Here is a 20,581-nt window from a genome sequence, read left to right on the forward strand (position 1 = left end):
TTGAATCTCAGAGTTGGATGGGGCCTGTAGAGCTCACCCAGCTTCCTTTTACAGATGAGGAAACGGAGGCCCAGAGAATTAAGTAGACATTTTCAGTTTTGCAGAGGGACTTAGTGTCAGCACCAGGTTCCCCAGCTCCCAAGCCAATGCTCTTTCTATTTTTCAAGGTAAACCTTTAAAATTAAAGTATGACTTACATATGGTAAAGAATACATGTCCTAAGTTTATAACTCAAAGGAATTTTTACTACTCGGATGAAGAAATAATATGTAACCAGCACCCCCAAAAGCTAATTATCCACATGTAACCAATATGATGGCTTTTATCACCATACATTGGATTTGACTTTAGAAAAAACTATATAATATGAGTTTTATAGTACACGTATCCCTTTTGTATCTGGCTTCCTATGTTGTCTTCTATCCCTCTCCACAACTTCTATTTTGAAAATATTCAAAGTAACAGAAAGGGTGCAAGTATAATCGAATGAACACCCATACATCACTGGGGTCAGTTGTACAATAGCCACAGTTTTTCCTTCATTGTATCACGGCCCCCTTGCCACCTGACTTTGCAGCTTCTCCCACCACAATGTGGGGCATCCTCAAGCAGCCTGGCATGCTTTCTCTCTCTGTCTTGGAACTTTGCCACTTTCATGTGAATAAGCCAGGGCTACCCTGCTGGAGGAAAAGAGACAGGGTCCCAGTCAACTGTAGCCAGCATCCAGCCTATGTCTAGAAGTAGATCCAGCCAGCTGACCTGCTGGTGATCAGAGACACACAAAGAAACCCAGCAGGGACCTCACAGAAACCACTCTCCGGGTGAGCTCAGCCTGAATAGCATGATTAGCTACATAAATGGTTGCTGTTGTGTGGGGTTTGTCATACAGTAAAAACTGATCATTCTACCTTTCACCCCAACTACTTCAGCATATTTCTTCTAAGAATAAGGAGATTCTCCTACATCATCACAATATAATTAGTTATCATGCTCAGGACATTTGACATTGATACAATAATATCTAATTTACAATCCATATTCAAAATGTTCTAATCATCCTTACAATATCATTTACAACTGTTTGGTTTTCTATCCAAGATTCAGGTGAGAATTACTTATTGTATTTTAAAAACTGGGATATAATTCGCTTATTAGATTAGTTTTAGATATATTAGGTATATTAGGTTTAGGTAAATGATTCAACATTTTTTATTTCATTTATTTATTTATTTTTAAAATAAATTCCTATTGATTTCAGAGAGGAAGGGAAAGGGAGAGAGAAATATTAACATCAATGATTAGAGAGAATCATTGATCGGCTGCCTCCTGCACGCTCCCTACTAGGGACTGAGCCCGCAATCCAGGCATGTGCTTTTGACCAGAATCGAACCTGGGACCCCTCAATCCACAGGCCGACAGTCTATCCACTGAGCCAAGACAACATTTTTACATATTGCAAAATGATCACCGTAATAAGTCTAGTTAGCATCCATCACCATAAAATAGTTAAATAAGACAACCTCCCTTTTTGGGGAGGTTGTATTATATAGTCACTGTGCCATACATTATGTCCCCATAACTTATTTATCTATTAACTGGAAGTTTGTACCTTTTGACCACTTTACTTATTGCACTTAATTGTCATTGTCATGTTTCTTTATGTCTGTCTTGAACAGTCTCCATCTTCTCCCCACATTTTACTTTTGGTGTCTGGTGTCATTAACTTTTTTTTAAAAAAGTCTAGGCCAGTTGATTTTGCATAATGCCGTCAGTTTATACTTGCATGATTGCTTTCCCAGGGTTAATGTTGGGCAGGATACTACCTGGATAATGTTGTGTTCTCAATGCATCACTTCACAGGTCCACGATGCCACTTCGCCCAGTTGTCGGGAACTCTCAAGGTGCAGAGTCTTGAGGCACTTTTATGAGGTTAAGTGGGAAGAGTTCTTAATGGAAAATATGTTGGGGTGTTATATTTTTCTTTTGTGGAAAGAAAGGAAACATGACTTCACCTAGTTTCCAGGAATCTACTCTACTTTATTCTAAGTTGTCAATCTTGTCCCATTCCTTCTGGACAGTGGGCTATGACTGTATTAGAGGGTGACTTTCCTCTATGAATCAGTTATTTTTTTATTTGCTCTCATAGAAAGTCGTTATCAATTCTTTCTTAATGATTCTTTTTGTGGTTGTTAGAAAGCTGGGCTTGGTGTAAAAAGGAGAAACAAATTATGTTATTAATCATAATTTTCTTCAGTGATTTAAACATAGTTAAAACATTCGCTTTATGATGCATTTTTAAGGCAAATAATCTAAATATATGTAGGAACATTTAAAAAGCTCAGTCAAATGAAGAAAAAAAACTCCAACAGATTGGAAATATTAACTCTTTTCTCACAACTAAAGGGCAGTTAACATAATCTTTTTAACAGCTCCAGGTGAGGTTGTGTCTGAAAGAAAGCAAAAACTGGTAAATTTGCATTCAAAAGTGAATTTAATAACAGCAGTTCCTCAGCAGAAAAACATCAGACTGACAACTTGAAGTGCGGCATCAGAGATGTCTCCACTCAGAATAGTTTTGTGACTGACTGGTTCTCACATCTTTACTAATAAACACAAGATCTCGTCACCAATGCTTGTGGCAGGATTTCACAATGATTGGGGGTGGAGTACCTCATTTGTGAGCCAGATGTGTCCAAACTGAAATCTGAAGATTCTCACTTGGTAAACTCTAAACAGGATGATGAAAGTTACATGAGAAATGGCCTTGTGAAGGAATAAGCATGAAAGAACTGTTTACATATCCTTGGAGCTCAAATTTGGGTGGTTGTTATTTTACAAAGGGTGAGATTTTCCTTTATTTCCTGGTGTCTAACTTAGTTCTGAAATCATAGTTCAATTTTATCCATAAGCAGCAAACAAAAAGCAGTGTTTTGGAATAGAGATTTTATTGATTGGGAATATGAATGCCAAACAATATTTGAATGGGATGTTTTGGTTACTCACAAAGACTGAAGGATAAAATGTTCTCACACTTTGTTTGGTGTTGTATATGATTAAACAACATGTGAGGGTAATATGAAACACAATGATATTGGAAATATTTTTATATATGTATTAGTCAGGGAAGGTAATTTTGGCTGCCATAACAAACAGTCCAAGAATGTTCAGTGTCTTAATACAATAAAAATTTATTTCTTGAAAATTTGAATATTTTGATTTTCAAAGGGAAGTCTTCCTTTGATTAAGGGACCCAGGATTCTTTTATTTATTAGCTATGCATTTTCTAGAACCTTCTTCCAGCAGACAAGGGAAGGGAGAAGAGTATATGGAGGCTTGCTTAGGAAGCTGTAAGGCCAGACCACATGCTATGAACTAAAGCTCAGTCATAAGGTCCCAGCCAATTGCAGGAATGACTAGGAAATATAGAATTATCATGTGTTTAGGGAGGAAACTAAAATGGGTATGCTAAATGCTCAATTTTTTTTTGCACATTGAATCACCTCTGCCAAAACACCACTCATTTTCATCAGTATGTGAACAAAAGTATATAATGTCACGAGTGGACCAGAGCATGGGCCAACACATTTTTTTCTATCAGGGCTGGAGAGTAAACATCTTTAGGTTTGTGGGACAGGAAGAAACATTAAGGACATCATGTATATAATAAGCATTTACTTATTTAGCTCGGAAGCTATACAAAAAGAGATAGTGTGCTGGGTGTGGCCTGGGGGTCATAGTTTGCTGACCCCTGGACTAGAGAAACTCTAATTTTAGAGTTTAGAGTCTAAAAGAAAATAGTTGGCACTGCAGGATTTTCTGTTTCTCAGATTCTTTCCTAAGTGGATTTTGACTTTGGTTGAGATTTTTCAAATGACCATATGTATAAAATTATATGAGAATATAAACTTAATTGAGGTTACAAAGATTATGCAGAATAAAACAACAGTTACATTCTTAGAACATAGCATGTAAAATAACATTTATTATAAGCTAAACAGTAATTAGGAAGTTATCTATATATATAAAAGCCCAGTGACCTGAACGGTGGAATGACCAGAAAGACTGGAAAGACGGGTGACTATGATGCACACTGTAACAGCCAACCAGCCTGATCTGGGCACCAATCAGCCCCTCTGCCCCGACTGGCCAGGCCCCCAATTGGCCCCTAACACCCCCATCAGGGGCAGGGCCAGCCAGCCAACTGCCCACAGCCCCTCTCCCCAACCAGCCCAGCCCAATGGGCCCCTATTGGGGCGGGCCAGCCAGACCCCACCTGTGTGCGAATTTGTGCACTGGGCCTCTAGTATTTTATAATAATAAAGCTATATCCTATATAATAAAAGGGTGATATGAAAATTGATCCTAACGGCAGAGTGACCAGGAACGACCAGTCACTATGATGCTCACTGATCGCCAAGAGGCACACGCTCAATGCAGGAGCTGCTCCTGGTGGTCAGTGCGCTCCCACAGGGGGAGCTCTGCTCAGCCACAAGCTGGGTTGAGGGCTGTGAACACAACGGCAGTGGCAGGAGCCTCTCCCGCCTCCTCAGCAGCGCTAAGATGTCTGACTGATGGCTTAGGCCCCCAGGGAGTGGGCCTAAGCTGGCAGGTGGACATCCCCCGAGGGCTCCTGGACTGTGAGAGAGTAAAGGTTGGACTGAGGGACCCCCCAAGTGCACAAATTTTTGTGCAACGGGCCTCTAGTCCTATCTAATAAAAGAGTAATATGCAAATTGACCATCACTCCAACACAAGATGGCTGTCCCCTGTGGTCAAAGATGGCTGCCCCCATGTGGATACAAGATGGCTGCCACAAGATGGGCAGCAGGGGAGGGCAGTTGGGAGGGACCAGGCCTGCAGGAAAGGGCAGTTTGGGGGGACCCAGGCCTGCAGGGGAGAGCAGTTGGAGGGGACCAGGCCTGCAGGGGAGGGCAGTTAGGGGTGTCCAGGCCTGCAGGGGAGGGAAGTTAGGGGTGACCAGGCCTGCAGGGGAAGGCAGTTAGGGGCAAACAGGCTGGCAGGGAGCAGGTAGGCATTAATCAGGCTGACAGGGAATGGCTAGGGGGTGATCAGGCTGGCAGGCAGAAGTGGTTAGGGCAATCAGGAAGGCAGGCAGGCGAGCAGTTGGGAACCAGCAATCCTTGATTTTGAGAGGGATGTCCTACTACCCGTTTAGGCCCGATCCCAGTAGGATCGGACCTAAACGGGCAGTCAGACATCCCTCGAGGGGTCCCAGATTGGAGAAGGTGCAGGCTGGGCTGAGGGACACACACCCCTGTGCATGAATTTCGTGCACTGGGCCTCTAGTGTTATTATAAAAGGGTTCATTTCTGCAACATAATCCTCAGATACACCATGCTATTTTATTTCCAGGTCACTTTATCTGTAATGATTTTATTTAATGCGAGTCATCTAGCACTTCAGTTATCTCAAACACTCAGTTGTTGCTTTTCTCTTCGCTCTTCCTTCTTTCTCTCTCTCTCTCTTTTTTTTTTTTTTTTTTGTTAATCCTCACCCAAGAATATTTTCCCATTGATTTTTAGAGAAAGTGGAAGGGAAGGGGAGAGGAGGAGAGGCAGAGAGAGAGAAACATCAATGTGAGATACATCAATTGGTTGCCTCCTGCATGTACCCAATTGGGGCCAGTGATTAAGCTGCAAATGAGGTACATGCCCTTGACCTGGAATTGAACCTGGGGCCCTTTAATCCTCAGGTCGATGCTCTATCCACTGAGTCAAACTGGCCAGGGCTTCCTTCTCTTTTTGTTTTAGAATGGTTACGTTTCCTGTATATTGTATCACTGGGTAATAATATTAAGCAGATACTGGAGTCATGGAATGGTCCATGCAGAGCCACATAGATAGGTGTCTGTTTGGCCTGACCATATCAGTTCTGACCCATGGTATGGTGAGGCATAAGATTTTGTATATCATCCTATCTAATAATAGCGTACCATGTAAATTACCATCACTCCGCTACGCCCACGATTGGGCGGCGGAGGCTGGGGGGCGGGACTCAGGGTGGCCTATCCGGCCATTGAGAGGCACGGATCCGCTGCCACTGAGCGGGGCTACGCTGCTGTCGAGAGGTACAGGGGGCGGGACTCCCGGCCCCTGTGCCTCTCAACGGCCAGATCCAGGCCGCTGAGGGGGTCCCACCCCCTGCGCCTCTCAACAGCAGGGGAGACCCCCTCAGCGGCCGCGGATCATCAAAAGTGGGGGAGCGAGCTCTGGCCTCAGTCAGCGAGCCACGGAAACCACGGAAACCCGGCAGAGGATGGAGAGCAGCGACGAGGAAGACATGGAGAAGCACCGCATCCACCTACGCCCCGTCGCTCTGCGCACACGCTGCACCTCCTGCCCTGTGAAGTCCGGGTTAACCGGCCCGCCCCTGTGGGGCGCTTTTTCACCCCGGCCATCCGTCAGGGTCCCGATGGACTCGAAGGGCCGCAGTCTGAGGGGCGAGGAGGTGGAGGTGCCGCCTGGCCTGCTGGGATACATGATGGTGAGTCCATCGGGACCCTGACGTGCATGATTCAATCATGCACTGGGCCTCTAGTTTAGAATAAGAAAATATTACAAATCAAAGAAAGTACTGCAAAAATGTGGTTTATAATATAGGATTTCACTAACGAATAGAAGATACCTGTTGTGGTTTTTGATATTTTTTATCAAGCACTTTTGTGATTCAAGTATTATGTTTTCACTGTTGAAAACATGGAAAATTATAAAAGAAGGAAATTGAAATTATACACATATTTATCACCTAAAGATGATCACTGTTAGCCTTTTGTATAATTCTTTTCAGTTTATATATACACAAGCACACACCAAACACACACACACACACACACACACACACACACACACAAATATATAGTTCACATACCTACGTTTTTACATAGTTTGGGGACATAATAGAAACCATATTGTATATGGTGATTAAAAATCTTCTAAGAGAAAACTTTTAATGGTTACAGAATATGAATGTGTATAAATATATCATAATGTACTTAGCCTAACCTCTATTTTTGAACACTTACATTGTATAAAGTTTCCTTAATTAAAATAACATTAACAGAGGTATACCCAAAAAAATGAGCACTTATATCAACAAAAAGACACGTGTAAGAATATTCATAGCAGCTTTAGTCTTAATAGTCTACAGCTGGACACAATCTGAATGTGTGTCAATTTTAGAACAGATAAACACATTTTGATATATCCATACAATAGAATACTAATATTCAATGGGAAAGAACTAATGACTGGATGCTGCATGTAATAATATGGGTGATTCTCACAGATATAATGTTTACTATAAAAAGTAGATATATCCCGGCTGGCATGGCCCAGTGGTTGAGCATTGACCTATGAACCAGGTGGTCATAGTTGGATTTCTGGTCAGGGCACATGCCTGGGTTATGGGCTTGATCCTCAGTGTGGGGTGTGCAGGAGGCAGCCAACCAATGATTCTCTCTTATCATTGATGCTTCTATCTTTCTCTCCCTCTCCCTTCCTCTCTGAAATCAATAAAAAAACTTTTTAAACAAAGAGATACAAAAGAATACATTCTGTATGATTCCATTTAAAGTAATAAGCACAACTAATTTAAGGTGATGAAAGATATTGGGAGGGGAGTAGACTGGGATGGAGCCCAAGGAAACCTTCAGAGTACTAGAAGGGCTCTATATTTTGAACTGTGTGCTGGTCCATATATATGTAAGAAGTAATTGAGCTGTACACTTCATATAAGACTTGTGTATTTTCTGTAAGGTGTACCTCAATAAAAAATGGGAATAAAAGTACTCTGTGATACATCTTTGAACTTAGGTTTTGATTATATTTCTTATGCATTCCTTAGTATAGTCTCATACATCCTAAAAATACTATATTGAATTAAGTAACATATTTTTTCTAAAAGTCTATGATCTCTTTTTCTGTCACAGATCTCTATTTCTGTTATCCCATAAGTTAAAGGGCAGAATTTATCAGGTAATGCTAATAGTGTTTAGATTTGTCAAAAGATAATAAGTCAACGGGGGGGTCAGGACTAGAACTCTTTTACTCTTCTTTGGATTTCTTATGTTTCAACAGTGTTGAATATATGAAATCTGAATCAAAAGTCAATGTAATTAAAGATGTTGTTTACAAAAAGTTCACAATAGAATTCTTTATCTTGTAAAATTTTCTAGTACAAATCAATTATGATACAATTAATAAACAATTATTTTACATATTCAAGGATGTTGTTAGTTTACAAAGTAAGACAATGTGCATCCCATAGTACGTTTCTGCTATGATAGTGTTGCTTAACAAAAACACCAAAATGTCAGTGGATTACAATAACAGATTTTTATTCACACTCATAAACTTGCAAATCAGCTGTGGTTTCACTGACCTTGGCTGGTCCAGGATGGATTATGGTCAGTTTCAAGTTTGTTTCCATGTCTGCATTCAAAGACTGAAGCTAACAGAACAACAATGTGTGGAGAATGGAAACTCCAAAAGGCCTGCCCAACCACACGGGCACATTTGTTGTTCCACCTATTTATGTATTCACTGGTTGCTTCTTATATGTGCCCTGACTGGGGATTGAACCCTCAAACTTGGCCTATCAGGACCATACAGGCACATTTAAAGCTTCAACTCATGTCACATCCACTTACATCTCATTGGCCAAAGCACCATAATTAAGCCCAACATCAGTGCATTAGGGACAGGGAAGACTGGGCTGAATACACTCCATCTATATTAGTAACTGCTGCTGCATAACAAACAACCCTAAAACTCATTGCCATAAAACTATTTAAACTTACTATTTCTCACAAGTCCATGAGGTGGTTTGGGTGGCTTTACTCATCTAGGCTGTTCTTACTCATGCATCTGTGGTCAGGTGGCAGGTATCTGGACACGGGATGAACTGGTGTCACCTTAGCTCTTTTCCGTCTGGTGTCTTATTCTCCAGCAGGATGGCTTGGACTTGTTCTCATAGTGGTGGCCGGGTCCAAAAGAGAATGAGACCCGTAAGGCTCGCGAGCCTATGCTCAGAACAGGTACAATATCACTTTTGCTGCATTCTGTTGTCTAAAGTGTCACAAGACGGGCCCAAACTCAAAATGGGAGCAGTGTCTGAAAAGACACATGGCAGAAGGTATAGATAAAGGGAAGAGCAGGAAATTGTGAGTGGCTTTGCCATCTTCCATAAAGACTACAGTGCAGGGTGTAAGGGTGAAAAGGGAAGGAACATCTGTATTTTAAAAAAACAGAAAAAATATTTCAACTTTGTTAATTGAGTTTCAACTTCGCTTTTCTCTAACAGAGGTTAAAAAAACAAACACTATTCTGCGTTGCTTATCTTATGTTGCGATCCTACTGTGTGCTGTTCAAAATCATTGTCATCACCAGATTATAGTTTTTGTCAACTTATGACCTTAGTCAGGATCACAGTGAGACTTTGAGGAACTTATTCACTAATGTCCTTTATGATGGCAGAGGAAGGTGACACATAATACTAATTTTTTTCTCCATATTTTCAGTGCTCATCACTCAATTAACTGTAGGAAGAGACTTCCTGATGAGAGAAACTGGTATCCGAGTAAATTTTGGTAATGAATAAAATTGTGTATATAGGGTGTGAATTTTATTCTCATGTCTTTTTCTCTCCCAAGTCTCTCATTTCTCCCTTGGATGTCTTTGAGGGGACCTGTGGTGGATTGCATGTGGGTAAGCAATTCAGGTCCCTTTCCTGGAAATTTTATTGTTCAAAGCCACTGAGTTTTAGGGTGATTGTTGTTAAGTTAGCTGATTCCTACTCCCCAACCAGCACTGATCTATCCACCTGTAAGAAATCATTGTTCACTGTGTTAAGCTACTTGGAATTCAGAGGTATTTCTTTTATCCGTTAGAGTTACCTGTCTAATAAAAATGTGCCACCCTTAAAATTAGAACATATCCTTCTATTTGTTACCAAAGCTTACCTCGGTACCACCTATGAGCCATATGCCACACTTTGGAAACATAGCTACGATCAAAATTCCCATTTTACTAGTACAGTCAGAGAAATTGAGCTCTAGAGAAGGGAGGTGACACCACGTATGCACAGTGAGTTAGAGCAGGGACTCAAGCTTGAATCCAACATGCCCACGCTCCAGACTGGCCATATTCCAGGGCCTCTGGCCATCTATTTTGTCTCCTCGGGGTGACGAAATCGTAACAGACACCACCAGTGTCCCATATTGCCTTGGCATCAGTGACAGACGACAAGGACTGTCCACTTGGATCACTTGCACTCTGCTTGCAGGTGCTCTTTGGTCACGGGAGTGCCTCCCGCCTGCATGCAGGGTTGGATGCCCTGGGAGCTGCCTCCACCAATGCTCACACCGGAGTGGGTGGGAAAATATCCCCATTTTCTTCCTTCAGTATTTGTGATTGTCTCCAAACAGGTCTTCAGAGTGATAACTTGCCCATTAACACCGCTTCTCTTGGATCCTTGCCTCTCACTCTCACTCTCACTTCTCCCTCCTCCACATAACAGGCAGAGAGCTTGAGGGAAGATAAACATTGAACAGACACCTGGATTGGACAAGGGACAGACTAGAAGAGGGTTTCAGGCAAAAGATTCATCATGTAAAATAGTCTTGGAGGTGGGAAAGGGCTTGGCATGCCCAAGGCTTAGAAATGAGGCCCATGTGGCTGCGACAAGGGGGTGGGTGGTGGGGGAAGCTCTTAGAGAGGTGGGCATGGGCCAGATCCCTAAAAGGCTTGACTTGATCCTAAGAAAAATGGAAAGCCAGCAAAGGTTCTTAAGCAGAGGAGCCATTAAATCTGATTTATGTTTCTGGAGTCCAATAACAGACCTTTCCACGAACCAAGGCATTGGCCCTTGTGGGCAGGAGACAGCATCGGTACCCAACAGGTCCACTCCTGAGCTCCCTGTAAGGGGAGGAGGGGCCTCGTGGTGTCCAGTGCCTCCAGGTTTGGTGACCAACCCCCTGCCCTGTGCCTTCCATTTTCACCATGGTCGTCTGTCCTTCTTTCAGTCAGAAAGTGTTGACAGAGGTGGCCCTGGATGGGTAAAGGCACCCCACTGTTTTCTAAACTGACACCTTGGGCCCTATTCTATCTTAAAACCCTTAAGCTCCCAGCAGACTCGTACCAAATCCAAAGTGGAGCTAATTCCACTGGGAAGAAAATATGAGCCATGATTAAAAAGGCAACCCCCCCCCACCCACACACACACACACTTTCCCCCACACAAAATAAATATCCTTGCACCACACTCCGTTAAAATTATTAAGAGGCTCCAGCAATATTTCCATGCCCAGGGGAAGAATTCTATTACAAAGGTGGACAAAGTGGGCCCTTGAAAACTCCAACAAGGGATCCTGGAAACGGCGGGGGAAACTGAGATGTGGATGTAAAATAATTGACAATAAGTGGTCCAGACAAGCCCAACAGCTCAGCCCTCTGAGGGGAGTCTCTGTCACCCCCTTCCCGTCAAAGGTGGGGGGATTCTGTTGTGAAAGCAATTAGGCTGTTTGAGACTTGGGACTAAGACGTCTCAAAAATAAAATAAAACTATGGAAATCCAAAACCAATCAGTACTCAAAAGGCTGATTAAACCTGTCTTTGAATGTATAGATGCGGGAGTAATATTATTTGAGGTATTATATTCATGAGGATTCTGGGAAGTCTTACGGTGTTATTAAAGTTTTATGCGAAACGATTCCGCAAAGCTGTTGTGGTGTGAGCCAGTGTGACAAGCACTTGGATAAACACTGTTTTCCTCTGAAAGGCACATTTATTGTAGTTTCAAAATGGATTTAAATGAGTTGGGTCAGAAAGTGTTTTAAAAGGTGAGCTTATCCTTGTAGGTTTTGCATTTCTTAGCCCGAAGCTTCCAGCCCCCACTGAAGGTTGAAAAGATGGTTTGACAGTACAAATTACTTTCTTTGTTTTCTGTTTAACAGAGCTTGAAATTTTTATAGGTGTATACACTATTTTTTAACTCAGTCTCTATAAGTTGTGACATTGGGAGAAAGAGTCAATGGCTATAAAAAATGTATGATTAAATCACTGCTAATAAAAGTGCAAGGATTGATCATGTTAACTGTATCAAATAATTGCTTTTTCATATAATTTAATATTCTTTTAATCCATAAAGGCACATTTTATTATAATAGACCATTATTTCAAGTGCAGTTCAAATGCAAAAAACCCTTTAAGTATATAAACAAGATACAAAAGTTTGATCTGTGCACTAAGCTGAGTGTTTGCATATGAAATAGATACATGTACATATGTATCTCCACAGAATTGTTGAAAGGGAAATTTTACTCCATTTTTATATACTTATCTTAACTTTAGGGAAATGTTTCATATTGTCACATTACCTACATAATAACCTTCTCTGTGCTCCAGTTTTCCTCATAAAGTGGCTGCAATAGTTGTAGCTACTTGTGGGGTTGTTGCAGGTATTAATTCAGTAAATAAAGAATCTAAACAGTGGCTGGCATTCAATACATGTTGCTTATATTTCCCAACCTCTAGCACCCAGTTATTGAGCATGTCGCTAATTGCTTCTTGGTGAGTATTCTATCTGATAAGACAGATCTTTTCTGGATTTTGAATAAGATATGCTACTCTTGGCCCGTCTGGCGTGGCTCAGTGGTTGAGCGTCAACCTATAAACCAGGATGTCACGGTTTGATTCCTGGTCAGGGCACATGCCTGGGTTATGGGCTCAATCCCCAGTATGGGGTGTGCAGGAGGTAGCCGATCAATGATTCTCTCTCATCATTGATGTTTCTATCTCTTTCTCCCTCCCCTTTCCTCTCTGAAATCATACAAATATAGTTTTAAAAAAAAGAAGATATGCTACTCTTGGTAGCATTTTAGGAATTCTTATGAGATCTGGGTGTTACATTTATTTCATTTTTTAATCAATTGACAATGTTTAAAGATGTGTACTAACACAAGTAGTTATGACATGGAAAATTCAAAATGGCATTGAATTAAGTGTTGCCATCCACATAGTTACTCAAATTTCTACTTTCCTTCACCCTACCCATCAACAAAGTCTACTGATTTATGATTTTCAACCTCTAAAACACTTCTGAAAGTTACCAACTTCTCATCCCCAGCACCTGCCCCTCAGCCAGACCTCCCTCAGTTCTCATTAAGGTGCCTCATTTTCACTCTTGCCCTTTTTCAATCCCTCTCTCCCATAGTAGTAGGACTAATTGTGTGTGTTTTTTCAGAATACATTAACTTTATTTTTCCCCATTCTTTTTAAACAATTACTTTATTAAGTTGTGATTGCCATACAAAAAGCTGTACATATTTAATGTATACAACTTAATGAGTTTGTAGATAAGTATATGTTTGTAAAGCCATCACCATAATCTATGCCATAAACATATCCATCGTCTCCAAAAATTTTCTCCCACTCTTTTTATCTATTATTATTGTTACTTTTAATAAGAACACTTACAAGATTTACCATCTTAGACATTTTAAATTATATAGTATTATTAACTATAGATACTATACGTATAGTGGATCTCTAGGATTTATTCATAGGAATGATTTTTTTAAACAGCAAATGAAGTCATATCACTCCCATCTTAAAAGCCATGCAGGGTTGTGCATTGTGCTTAGAATAAAATGCAAGTCCCTTGCCATGACCCACAAGACTCTATAAGATCTGTTCATTGCCTGTTTGCCCTACTTCATTGTGGGCCATTTTCCCCCTGACTTCCTAAACACCAGGCTCATAGTTCTTCTGACAGTTCCTGGATCACAGCCATTCTTTTCTGTCTTGGGGCCTTGGCATAATTCTGCTCTTTGGATCATGTCCAACTTCCCCATTCCCTAAAACCTAGCTGCTTTTTTGTCCTAAAGATTTTAGCTAAGGGACCACCTCATCAGAAAGGTCTTCCTTGATCATCCTATCGAAAATAAGTCCCTCCTCTTTTATTTGACTTCACCACAGGTCTACATTTCTTTTTTCATTTATTGCATTTTTGTGCCATATGTAAATGTGTATTACTTGTTAATTTACTTGTTTTTATCTAGTTCCCCAGCTGGACTGTGTGGTCCATGAGCTCCGGGGCCATATCTGTCTTGTCTTATGGGAGTGGGTCCAATGCCTAGCACAGTGCCGGGTGCATGGTGGGAATGCAGTAATATTTACTGAATGAAAGATGGAAGTGTGGCCATGCCAGAGGTTTATTTTTCAGTGAATTGCAAGCGAAAATAATACTCATTTTAGGTTTTTTTTTTTTTGACAGGATAACAAGAATTTATTGCCCAATACTTTCCTGTATGTTTTCCCACTTTTATGTCTTTACTTGTCCGTTTCTTTTATCCCAGCATACCTGTTGCTCCACTACCACCCTTTGTAGATGCGGTCCCATCTCAAGGCTACCCTCTCCATGAACTTTCCTCTGGTCTTCCCAGAGAGATATGCCCTTTATTGAACCTCCCTCTTCCTTGCTTGTTCTTTATTACAGGCTCTTACCTTGCTAATACGATGTGAAAATAGACTGTAAACTTTTCCAGAACCCATACCACACTCCATTCCCAAGTATCCTGGCAGCATGCTTTATTGATAACCCTGCCCTCCCTAAAAGTTGCTCAATTAATTTGCTTATGATGAAAAACTGAAAAAATGAGTTAATTACCCAAATGTTTCCAAATGTCCAGATGTTTAGCTTCATATAGAAGGAAAGAAAACCCTGAATGACTGATCAAATGTATTCCTTTTCATCTTGGTGATTTAGAATTGTTTAAACATAATCCCTTGGTTCATTTCTTATTAGCTTAACCATGGTCTCTCCCTCGGTCAAATAGTGCAAATCTGCCTCCATCTAGTGCTTCCTCTTTAAAAATATATTTTAAAAATGTCGTGTTTCCCCTTTAAGGAAAGGCTGAGAAACATTAAAAGTACTCATATTGAATAATAACTATCATGGGGTGGAATTTGTTTTGTGCATGTTGTAGGAAGAGCCAAGGCAGACCCGCTGAAAGAACTGGCAGTCTCTCCGTGCTGGGATCAAAGGGCAGGTGACCCAGATTCCAGCCTGATGTTTGCAACATAATGTGTTTGCTACTCTGCCTCCAAATTCCAAAGGAGGTCACAGTGAAACGAGTGGGGTTGGTGCTGATGCCGTTTTATTAACTTAAAAGGATCAGAGAAGTAATACGCCTCTCATTTTAGAAGTTCACCCACATCCTGTTTTTAATTTTGACCTTGTACACATATACCCTATAACCTGGTTGCACAAAACGGGAGCTGCAAACTTTCTGAGGTGATGCCAATGGTCTCTATCTGGACAGAGTTCTGGATGACATACATACAGACATTTGTAAGGACTCATAGAACCAAGAACTTAAGACCTGTGTGTTTCCTCCTATAAATACCATAAAACAATTTTAAAAGAAAAAAAAGATAACACATAGACACCAAAAAAAGTCAAGTAGTACAGAATTAGATTTAAAAAATATTAACCATAAAAAAATGCATAGGCAATTATTACAATGTGGTCCCTGGCCAGCAGCATCCATCAGCATCATCTGAGAGCTTGTTTAGCCTTGAAGACCCTCAGGCCTCACCAGGAAGCTGCTGAAGCAGGATCCTTAGTGTAGCAATGTGCCCTAGGCTATCTGGCTGCATATTAACATTTGAAAAGCTCTGTTCTAAAAAAAGCTGGGATCCCAGTTATCTGCATGCTGAGGTCCATCCTATCAACTGTGCTGTACTATTTACCTGTTATTTTGGTTAAAATTTAGCCATTTTCTCACTTGCCCTCACTTTGGAGTATCTCCCCTTCCTTCCATCCCTAGAAGCCTCCTGGGCTTGTGACTGGGGTGGGAAGCTGTCACTCAGAGCGGATTTTGTTCACAGCTATGCACTGGGCTGGCTGAATGAGCCTAGTAAAACCACTTAACTCCTTTGCACTTCTGTTTACTCTTCTTTACAAAAGACATAATGGCACTGGGCTACCCAGAGCTTAAATTAATTAATGTTTATAGAGCACTTTAAGCCTTGGGGATAAAAGCCTCTTTGAAAGTGAGTGTAATTATCATTATGGCTAATGAAGCTCGCTCTAACCCCTCCCCCTCACTGAGGGGCGGAGAGCTGCCCTGGGTAACATTATCCAGAGAAATTGAAAATTTAACTCAAAAGGTATTTTCCTTCTTTGGTCACTCTATTGAGGTTTTCAGGGTTTTTTTGAGGTTTTTTTTCTTTTTCTTTCTTTTTTTTCCCCCTACAAGCTGGATGCAGGTGAATTAAGTCAAGTGAGTTGATGGTAAAATAAGCAAAGTGTGTTCCAAATGCAGTGTTTTCCTCCAGCCTCAGACACTGCACTGCATTTCCAGTGTTTCCTTGGTTGGGAAATGAGATCCAAATGAGAGAGAGAGAGAGAGAGAGAGAGAGAGAGAGAGAGAGAGAGAGGAAGAGAGAGAGAGAGGAAGAGAGAGAGGTGACTTAGAGTTTAGAGTGCTGGTTCTCATGATGCTGAGGTTTATTATTCAGTCTTGGGGTTGACCAACTTCCAGGAACATATTTAGTGCTCATTGCATAGGAAGACACCCTCAAAAGGTTCTCTGCTCTAGGAAAATTACAGTTTAAAGAACAGATGCATCTCCAAGTGGCAAACTCAACAACTGACAGTGTTAAAAGGAAAACCCCTTTCCTTATCACAGATTATGTTGCAAATGACATTTGGTATTGACAATTTTGAATTACTCTTCATTTATTTCTATGGTTTATGTTTCTGATGGTCAGCCGATTTCAGAGATCATGAAGGAAGCAGATACAGGAAGTCAATGACATAGTCACAGTGCCTTTGGAATTTATTTTAACAAGATCTGTTATTTGAGTTTTGAGAAAGCAACTCATTTTTGTGTTTACAAGGAGAAGCTTGCTACTTTATCTATTGGAATCATTTTGAAGAGAGACACTTCAGTGTGAAAGGATCTTTTAAGAGTCAGTTCACATGTTTGTTAACTGGGTATTGTCACTACTAGATAAAGCTACCTAAGTGTAAGAGTCCCTGAATCAGGCCTTGGGACTGGTCTGACAGAACGAGTGAAGCCAACACCATCGGTTGAAGGAGTTACTCTACAGTACAGGCCACCCTTGCAAGGGGAAGAATCACTAAAATGAAGGTCAAGCAATGTCTTGTTTAAATCTCTAGATTTGGGCTTCTTGAGGACAGCTTCACCCCTTAACTTCCTTTGTATCTCCCAGAAAGGTGAAGGACCCTGCCGTGGGGATAGTGAGCCAGAATCAGAGTTCTAGAGGTGAATAAGCCAAGTCAATTATGATCATAAATATTGAAGTCACTTATAGGGCATTGGTCAATTTAAGAGGCATTTCTGACAAACCTCCTCTGTGTTGCAGAATGTAAAGGTTCCTCACCCTCAAGGGGCTTGTGAGTTCACTCTAGAGTCAAACAGGTTCACTTTTGTCTCTTCCACTGGAGGAGCTTTATGAGGGCAGGAGCTGGGTCTGTTTCACTCCCTGTTTGGGTCATAGTGGATGGTGAAGCACAGTACATGTTTTTTGAATGAGAAGCACAATACATGCTTTTTGAATGCATGAAGGGAGAGAGGAAAGAAGGAAGGGAGAAAGAAAGAAAATGAAATAAACTATGTTATTGTTATTCAAATAGAATCCATTTACTATGGGCAGGTTTCAGGGAGGAGGAAGGCATTGAAGAAGCATCCAATGGCGGGATGGACTTTCTACTGAAGAGAAATAACAAGACCAAGGATGAGAATGAACATGTAGGTTTGCGGGATGAAGTGGGAGTTAATAGCACAAAAATTAGATGAACAGAGAGTGGGGCCAACTTATAGGCACTTAAGTAAAAGGTAGAAAAATGGAATTGTGCTTTATCAGGTCATGTTCACATAATAATGAGAATCTAATTAAAACTGAAAAAAGAAAAGAAAATCCATACATTTTCCAAATCACTGAATATTTGAGATATATGGAGAAAATTATCAAAATATTAATTAGGCTGACTTTTACCTAATAAAGACTGGTGGAAAATCCCACAGAGGTTTTGCTATTTATATATTCATGCTAGACGACAAATTTTTAATTAATTTTTGGAAGTAATTTGTAATTTGTGTCTCACAAAAGGTATCACTAGTATGTGCATGAAAATCAAGCTCTTTTTTTTTTGGCAACTAAAGTATTTTTCAGGGTCCATATTGGAACCAGGAAACAGGAACAGAAAGGGACTACAAATTTGTTAAAATCTTTCTGTAAATCATTGGCTAGAATAGAATTTGACCGCTAAGTTCCCTGGAAGTGAGTTGAAAACCACATACCTTTTGGACTCTTTGAGTTTAGAAATCTCTATTCTAGGATAATAAGGTGGAAAGTGCAATTTATTACATACCGTATAGAGCACCATGGTTGCCTAACCCCAGTCTCTGACTTCTCTACAGGATGGAGTCAATTCAATGAGCAATGTGTAAGTAGGTTTTGACTTGGTCTGGACAAAGTCTTTAAGTCTTCAGACAGGCAAATCTAAAAATAATAGTAGCAAGTAAAGTGTGAACTTTACCATTCATCTTAATGGGGTTGTCAACTATGACGTTTAATTATATCACCGGTAGCCATTTGATGGCAGTAATGGGACTCAGAGGCCAGCAATTAGAGGTGACTTCTAGCCCAACGAAGTGCCTCCAGTCTCTTGATTGTGGTAATGATTGTTCACTAAGCAGAAGGTCAGAGAGAGTTTTTTTGATCCCAGTCAATCGCCTTAGTTACTGAGTCATTAGCTTCCTAATAACACGTAAATCCTCTGCTCAGCTAGGTTTGTGCTAGGTGTATTGCTCATTCTTACCAGATGAACCAAATAGTCTTCTATCTGATTGTGGTTTCATAAAAAACAAACAAACAAAAAAAACCCACACAAAATATAATTAAGAAATGGCCAATGAGCAAGTTCTGTTTCTTTTGTGTGATGGCATTTTCTCTCCCCCGGAGGACTCTAGTCCAGCTCACCAACCTGGTGAACACAGGGAGGTGGAGTCACTATTGACTGGAGGGGCTCTCAGGAAAAGAAAGTGCATGTCCACTCACTCCTTTATCCCTTCATCAGTCCATTTCATAAAGCAGGTTTCCACCTCTACTATTGGCCAAACTCTGGTGTAGAGGAAGCTTGTCAACAAGTTCCTTGGAGTTTACAATATACCAAAAACAAACAAACAAACAACAACAACAACAATTTACTTGTATAATTCCAGTAAACAAGTACATAGTCTAGAATTTACTTGTGTAAGAGTGATCAAGTGCTATGATGACAAAAAAGCAGGGTGTTGAGGTTGGTGTGGGCATTACTTTAGGTCAGCACTGCACAACACAAATATCACGTGGGCCAAAATATGCCGTGTATGGCATTTTACATTTTCTGATAGTCACATTAAGAAAAGTAAAGAGAAACTAAAGTAAAAAGAAAAAAATAATAATTTTAATAATATACATTTTTAACTCAATATATACAAAATTTTAACATGTAGTCAATATAAAAATTATTGGAATGTTTTACATTCTTTTTTTCATACTAAGTCTTGAAAATTCAGTGTCTATTTTATATATATGGCACTTCTGAAGTGCTTAACATTTGCATATGGCTAGTGGCTACTATCCTGAACAGCACAGCTTTAAATAACAGATGAAGAGGGACCCTCTACCACCCCAAAATGAGAAAGACACCCATGCAGACATACGCCCACTAGAGAGAGGAATCAGCAAGTGCAAAGGCCCTGAGGCAGGGTAAAGTTTTTAACCAAATTTGAATTCAATTGTAAAATAAGAAAACAAATATAGCTAGACATTCAATTTATAATATTTGTATGCAGCCCTGGTAAATAGTTTGAAACCAAACTATTCTTTCAAAGTGCTCATGTAACACAGCAGGTCATCATTTCTTATGAGCCTAAATAAAATGATCTGTTCATTTAATAGCTTGATTATAGTAGAAGTGAACTCAGTGCAAAGCAGAACTTTAAAAAAATGGCTAAGTGAATGCACCTTGAACATTTTTCCCCATTTGCCTTCAAACATGCAAATTCATCACATTCTGGTGTGTATTTTACTGAAAAAATATACTAATTGTAGATTCTAGGTTCTAATAGCATTATCTATCTTCAGGACAGGACTTTGTGAAAAATACATCTGGGTACCATTGCTCGTGTTTCATCTTTGTCTGGAGTCAGGCCATGTTTGACCCCTTAGTTAGCCTAGCAACATAATGAATTAATTAGAAACAAAGGTATGCTATACATAGAAAATGAAAACTTACACAGAAAACACTTAGAAAGAATCATTAAATGCATTTTAAAATAAAATGTCTGGAATATACTTTTTATGCCAAATAAGCATTCTCATATTCATATGATACTAGTTTGATGTATGTCTTCATTGGGATGCCTCCAAAAGCCAACGAGGATATGAGAGCAAGAAGTTTATTTGGGAGGTGATCCCAGGAAGTGGAGATGGGGGAACTGGGAGGGGAGGAAAGCAATACAAGATGCTTTAGCAAGCTGGTCACC

Source organism: Cnephaeus nilssonii (assembly GCF_951640355.1).
Source record: "Cnephaeus nilssonii genome assembly, chromosome: 11".
Lineage (NCBI taxonomy): Eukaryota > Metazoa > Chordata > Mammalia > Chiroptera > Vespertilionidae > Cnephaeus > Cnephaeus nilssonii.